This window comes from Filicampus tigris, chromosome 4, assembly GCF_054856515.1.
Source record: "Filicampus tigris isolate MCC_2025a chromosome 4, RoL_Ftig_1.0, whole genome shotgun sequence".
NCBI classification, from domain to species: domain Eukaryota; kingdom Metazoa; phylum Chordata; class Actinopteri; order Syngnathiformes; family Syngnathidae; genus Filicampus; species Filicampus tigris.
The window spans coordinates 27060658-27067584 of NC_141220.1; the positions used below are offsets into that span (position 1 = coordinate 27060658).

Below are 6927 nucleotides of genomic sequence, written 5' to 3' on the forward strand. Positions count from 1 at the left end.
CTTACTAAGTCAGAAACAATAATGTCAAATTTCGTTAAAGCTGGATTTGATTAATCTTGAACATTTTACATGTTACAGATGCTGATATTTGTTGAAATCTGAGATAAACTCATTATGTGGATGCATATTTAAAAGGAAACCCAATTTAGCATGTTCCAACAATATAAATATATCTATCTATATCTACTAGGGGTGGGAAAAAATATAGTTTTGCGATGTATCGTAACATTTTTTGTGCCGGTACCAAGTATAGATACATTGATGAAGTATTGATACTTTTGATATCTCATGTTATGTTATGCACGTTCTATAATGTACTTTTGGAATATTTGAGGTCCTTAAAGTAGAGCTTTGTGATTGCAGTTTTTATATTTTCCTTTTTTCCCCCCTATTTTGCACTCCTGTGTATCAGGAACAGTCACTGGAACAGTTAATGCACTTTTCAATCGTGGCACCAATGTAAAATGGCACTTAAGTTAAAACTTTGGAAACACATGCCTCATTTTTTTAAACGTATATTTTTAGAATATTTAAGTATCACAATACGCATCGGATCGCAACCCAAGTATTGAGATCCGTATCGGATCGGGACAAAAGTGGATCTTCCCAGCCCTAATATCTACATATCTATAAAATAATATAAAAAGTCTACGCTCCCCTGTTCAAACACCAGGATTTTGTGTCCCTTTCCTGACTTTTTTTGTTTGTTTTTGCTTTCTGGCAGAAGCCTGAGAGTTTTGTGCTAAGACCAACTGCTATTCGGAACTGCTCATAATTCCTTCCACCAGTTCTAGTTGAAGAAAAGCAGCTCCAACGCACGATGCCGTGAGCACCATGCTTCAATGTAGATATGATGCTCTTTTGATGATGAGCCAAACAAACATTTTGGAACTATGGCCAAAATGTGGAATCTCGGTTTCATCAGACCATGCAACACTTTTTTCCACATGCATCTGGGAACTTTTTGGTCATCATTCCAGAAGGTATGCCTGGCGCGAACGCAACACTGCTCATCACCACAAGAACAGCATTCCTACAAAGAATGCCGCATGGTGGTGGCAGCATCCTGTTTTAGGGTCTTACTCAAGGTGGAGGCAATTATGAAAAGTTCCAAATACCAGTCAGTGTCAGCACCAGTCAGCAGAAAACCTTTCGACTTTTGCTAGAAAGCAAAAAAGAAATGCCAGGAAAAGCCTAATTGAACAGCTGTAATTGATTTAGGGTTAATCAGAGGCACTTGAAATGGTTATTTATGAACACAGCCACATTCCTAGTTATAAGGGGGGTGTGCACACTTGTGCATTAAACATTTTTTTCCCCCATTGAGTTTATAGTTTATAGTCAAGTTTATAGATCACATTAATGACGAAACAAGTTCAGAAATTCTTTATCTGGGTCTCATTTTTTAATATCGCAACAACCTGATATTTCAATGCAGGTATTTAGCGTTCTTATTGCCATTGTAAGTTGTGGACACAAATTGGTATTTGGCGCACACTTTATACCTATTTCGTGGCCATGAAGTACAGTAACATTTTGTGCGCATGCTTTTAGAAAAAAACACATATTACAGATTAATAGGACTATTAATTAAAAAAATATATAATGCATAAAATAAATGTGTAAAGGGCCATAAATGGGTGATTTAATGTGCAGATGCACTACAAATTATATCTACAGTTTCGCAACAATCTAGCCCTCCTCATGTCATGTCGGCACAAACCACACACAAATCTGATCCATATTTGTTAATTTTGCTGAAGATAGATGTCTGTACTGTCGGTCATACCTCATTACATCAGAAACGTGTTATTCTCGTGTGGTAAGCAACAATAAAGTAAATGTTCTTCCCGATTTCTACTGGCTCCGGAGGAACATATTGTTTGAAACAATAATATGACAAAGGTTATGTTAAGAGGACGCCCCAGGACCTCTGCTTGGCCACCTTCGGCATCTCTACAACTTATTAGGTACACAAAATAAATCCCAAACACGAGCCAGCCCCTGAGGCGCTGTATATTGGCCCTCTTGCGCGGCGTGACAGTGGAGTGGAAACGTCACGTCGCCTGCACCCTTGGTCCACAACAACCGCTTACAAACTTGTCCACGCCAGGAATGTGGACATTTAATCGCACTGCCCCCTCCTGAAAAGTGGAAGTTAGAAGCCGGGAAAGAGGCGGGCGAGGCGACTTGTAGCTTTCTCTCTCTCTCTCTCTTTTTTTTTTGTGTGTAAGCGAACTTTTTCTTACCTCTCCTCCTCGACGTTGAGCTGCTCTCGTCACGCAAAATAGCCCGCGTGGGAAGGCGTCTCTGGTCGCCGCAATCCGAGTGCGAAGAGATTGACCGGTGCCACTAATGCGAGTGGGCTTATTCGCCCACGGATCCTTGCCTTCTCGCGTTCTCGCTCACTTGCTCGCTCCTCTGCGTGGCTCCGACAACTGCCGCTGCATGTTCCCCCCCCCCCCCCTCTCCTCTCCACCAGCCTCACGCGGGAGCGCGCGCTAGGATCCGGGGCAGGCTAAAGAGAGCCGCGTGAACGCGCACTCACGGTCACTATTTCAAGCTGCTGTGGCGCGTTCACACAATAGGTCTATATATATATATATATATATATCTCATATATATATATATATATCTCATATATATATATCATATATTATATATATATATATCATATATTATATATATATATCATATATTATATATATAATATATATATATATCATATATAATAAATAACAGTATATACGATATATATATATATATATATATATATATATATATATATATATATATATATATTTAATGAAAAACACATACAAAACAGTACCCCGAATGCATTTCAACCAACTCCAAAATCAACAGGGCTGATTTCTACAAACTCGTGTGATTAACTTTTTAACAAAATAGAAACTGTATTATTTTTAAGTTTAGTCATTCACATCGTCATATATCATAGTGGTAAATGTCCATCCCATTAAGAGAAACGGGTTTGGGTTGGTCCTGAATAAAACATGAACCTGAAGCAGCACATTTGGAAGAGCAAAAAGGGGGCGGAGCCTCCAGCCAGAGCGTGACATGTGGGAACGACTGAAGGTTTTTTTTTTTTTTGTAAGCAAATTCCAATCATTGTTTCCTCCTCCTCTCTTCTCCTCTCGCACTCCACCAGCGGATGACTTTACAAGGCCACCGGGATCAAATAAGACATGATGACCTTGACTCACATTATACACTTATGCTGAACAAAATAAAGGATATGCGAATGGTATAACACATAACAACAGGTTGATGAGTCTGTCAATTGCTTGTTTTAAAGATTATTCTAGAATCTAATGCGAATATTTTGATTTTGTTGTAACTTAATACGTTTTTTCTTTCAATTAGCATTTTTGGTATTATATTTTGGGCCTTAGTACTCCTTCGTAAACATCCATCCATCCATTATCTGTACCGCTTATCCTCACAAGGGTCGCGGGGCGTGCTGGAGCCTATCCCAGCTGTCTTTGGGCAGTAGGCGGGGGACACCCTGAACTGGTTGCCAGCCAATCGCAGGGCACACAGAGACAAACATCCGCACTCACAATCACACCTAGGGGCAATTTAGAGAGTCCAATCAACTTACCATGCATGTTTTTGGAATGTGGGAGGAAACCGGAGTGCCCGGAGAAAACCCACGCAGGCACGGGGAGAACATGCAAACTCCACACAGGGAGGCCGGAGCCGGGAACGAACCCACGACCTCTGAACTGTGAGGCGGATGTGCTAACCAGTCGCCCACCGTGCCGCCCTTCCTTCGCAAACAATGTTTTAATAATGCCGAGCTAATTGGAAAATGTAAATAAATGAAAAAATAGAGTTCATTATATCAATGAACATTGTAACAGTTTTGTAATATATTTAACTGTCTGATTTCAATAAAAAAAATAATTACTGAATCTAAGATAGAGATTTTGAGAAAATTGTAGAATGGAGCCATATTTGCTCAACATAAGATTTAATGTAATTTAAATTACAGTATACACTACACGGAGACGGCCACACGTTACTCAACTGTAAGCTGTAATTAATATTAGTCAGTCTTTGCAGAGGATAAAGAATACATGCCTATGAGTATTCAAAGGCTCCACCTGTTGTGTTCAAATATTGGTTGCTTAAATGGTTAACATTGTGAAACCGATTCCGCTCATTAGACTTAAGCGGTAATTGTTAGCATTAGGCAAAACAGACTTTACTAAGGCGAAGATATATGACAGTAAACTTCACCTCACTATCTGCCAAACTGCTGCTTGTTGTGAAGTGAGTTGAGTTCGCTGCCACCATACGGCGCTGCTGACATTTTGCTCGCAATTCAAAGCAACAACAACAAAATCTTCCGAATGACAGCTCGGATCTCGAAAAACTCATAAATTGGGTCACACTTACAGCAAGGCACCGCTGTATCTATAATTTAACAGTGGCAGTCTTTTGCAACACTTATAAATGGCAAATTCCAATATGGACGAAATACTTCTAGCAGGCTGAAAACTCTTTCAGAGTTGCTCTGAAGGGCGCCTCAGAGAGACGCTAATGGCAGCGAAACCAGGAAGGCTGAAAACAAAAGCAGGGCATGCACATGAAATGTCCTTCTAATCAGCAGAATGTGCAGTTGCAGCCAAACACAAATATACAATGCAGGTACGGGCTGCTCTAAAAGATTTGAGTGAGTCTGGCAGCATGAGTCAGTGTTGGCAGGAAGTCAGCTGTGTCATGATAAACTTTCAAGTGCCTCTGTGAAAAAAAAAGGCGCTGGGCCTAATGATGGAGGCAAAGCCGGAACAATCTCCAAGACTTGACGATACAGACATTTTCGTGCTATTATGACGGGCTGTCAAGTTGGGCTGTATCAACCGAGAAGGGTAAGAATTTGTACGTGCGAAAATGGAAAGTTAAGCAAAAAAATGATGAGGGTGCGTTTTAAGTCAGTCATTTCACATAATTGAATTAATATTTTAGCTAGCAACAGGACGTCATGACTTGTGCAGAGCTAAAAGAGTGAACTTTTTGTTGTTGTTGTAAATTTACACAAAGTTCATGGTGAATGTCAATGGGAAATTAAGATGGTGAATTTTAAAAATATACAAAATTGTAAAAATGTAATTGAATGGAAAGCTGTCATATTGAAAGCATAAAACAAATCGTTTTGTCATGAGCAGACCTCCACGCAATAGATATGATCAGTTTGAACGTTAAATATCTTGTCTTTACATTGTATTCTTTTGAATATCTGTTGAAAAGGATTTGTAAGGCATCGTATTCTGATTTTATTTTCGTTTTGCACCACGTCCCAAATTCATCAGAACCGGGGTTTGTTTCTAAGTTCCACACCTTCAGTTTTGTACATTCTTGGTTTATTCCGTCGTGGGCGACAGGGACAGAGCGGACCGCCAGCAGCGCAGATCCACAAATAACTGATACTGATCACCCTTAAAGTGATTATAAGTGCCCAAATCATACAAAAAAAAAATAACCTGTTGGTGTATTTGCAACTGCAAATATGCAGGGAAACACTGTATTATTACATTTCTGTGAACTGTGAATTTTTTTGGCTGAAGAGACATGTTCATCAATACATGTCACTTTGGAACTCAATACAAAAATCAACCAGTGCCATTTTTGAAAAATGACACAACTTGTGTTTGCATGAAAACAAATTAAAAGAAAAAAATACATAACGGTTGCTATTCAATGCTTGGTCCCGGTCGCTTTATTTCTAAATTATGGATTTTTAATTGGGTTGGGAGAGCGCTTGCTTCACTTTTGACTACTTGATTGATTAAACAGAAAGGGGCGCAAGGGTTGCAATAGCAAAACCTTTGTTCAAGTCAATCAATGTTGAACTTGGATGGTTAAAATGCCCTTTCATAAATAATCAATGGTGCCAGTCAGCACATACCGTACATATGCGCATAGAGTGAGCAAAAGACGCCTCCCTTTTGGACCTGGATAGCGTATCAATGGGCAAACGAGAGCCATGGCGTCTTGACTCATCCGCGACGCTCTATGAGTCACGCTCCCTCAGCTTGCCTCCACCCCAATGTCAAGGAAGGCTGCCAAGGATGCAGCAGGAGGAAGGATGCCGTTCATTTTGGGCGGACACGAAAAACGCGACTGGGATGGATGGGACGTCATGACGTCACTAAAAGAGTTAGCGTGAAAGTGAAAAGCTCCTGAAGTCAGCAGCACAGAACAGGAATCGCAACACGATGCGTGTCTGTCCCGGCTGCTCAGTACAATATACGGTGACAAACGGTGGTAAAAGAACGGAATGTAAACCGCGTCGTCATTTACCTTCATGTCATGTGTTCTTCATGCTGCGTTCAAGTTCAGGCACTGACATAACAAATCACGCTGCAGCAAAGCTCTTTAAATAACAAGCTTAGGTGCCAGCTTACTGCACATAAGCGGCAGTGAAGAAGCTAACAAGTTAAACGCAGCAAACAATACTAATAGTAATTGTCAATCGAAATACAGCACAGATGCCACATCACATGGAGGAATATTGTAATTAGCTGTATTTTTTTGTTTTATTCTACAAGAAGCCACTTTGGTTGTTGTATTCACAACCACAGCCTACGGGCTGACCAGGACATCTGTTTGGGACATTGTCGTGTACAACACTTGTGACACGTGTGGCCTTTGCAGACGGGAAGTCTCAGCTGGCAACGTGGAGGGAGGGAGGGAAAGGAGGCGGAAAAAAAAAAGGGCAGCGTTGAATGAAAACAGGAAGCCACATAATGTCCAGTCAAAAACAAACATAGTAATACACTAACTGAAGTTCCCTCTTTTTTTCCCCAAGTGGTTTTGTTTTAGTTATTTGAGTCGTGAATGAATTTAGTAAGGACCACGTAGGATTTCCTTTATCAAAAAAAAAAAAAAAAAGTGAGTACA

At 40.3% G+C, this 6927-nt stretch overlaps 1 protein-coding gene and 1 long non-coding RNA gene across 2 annotated transcripts in view; one reads left to right on the top strand and one right to left on the bottom strand.

Moving 5' to 3' along the window:
• The window catches only part of peak1 (pseudopodium-enriched atypical kinase 1), a 58797-nt gene extending 56379 nt beyond the window's left edge, over positions 1–2418 (bottom strand). The window contains exon 1 of the mRNA XM_086028922.1: positions 2250–2418. The gene's annotated coding sequence lies outside the window, so the exon portion shown is untranslated. The remainder of the gene's footprint in view (positions 1–2249) is intronic.
• Positions 1–3244, top strand: part of LOC147149217 (uncharacterized) — a 60559-nt gene extending 57315 nt beyond the window's left edge. Inside the window, exon 3 of the long non-coding RNA XR_015086576.1 lies at positions 3170–3244. This is a non-coding gene — a long non-coding RNA (uncharacterized LOC147149217). The remainder of the gene's footprint in view (positions 1–3169) is intronic.
• The last annotated feature ends 3683 nt before the right edge of the window (positions 3245–6927 follow it).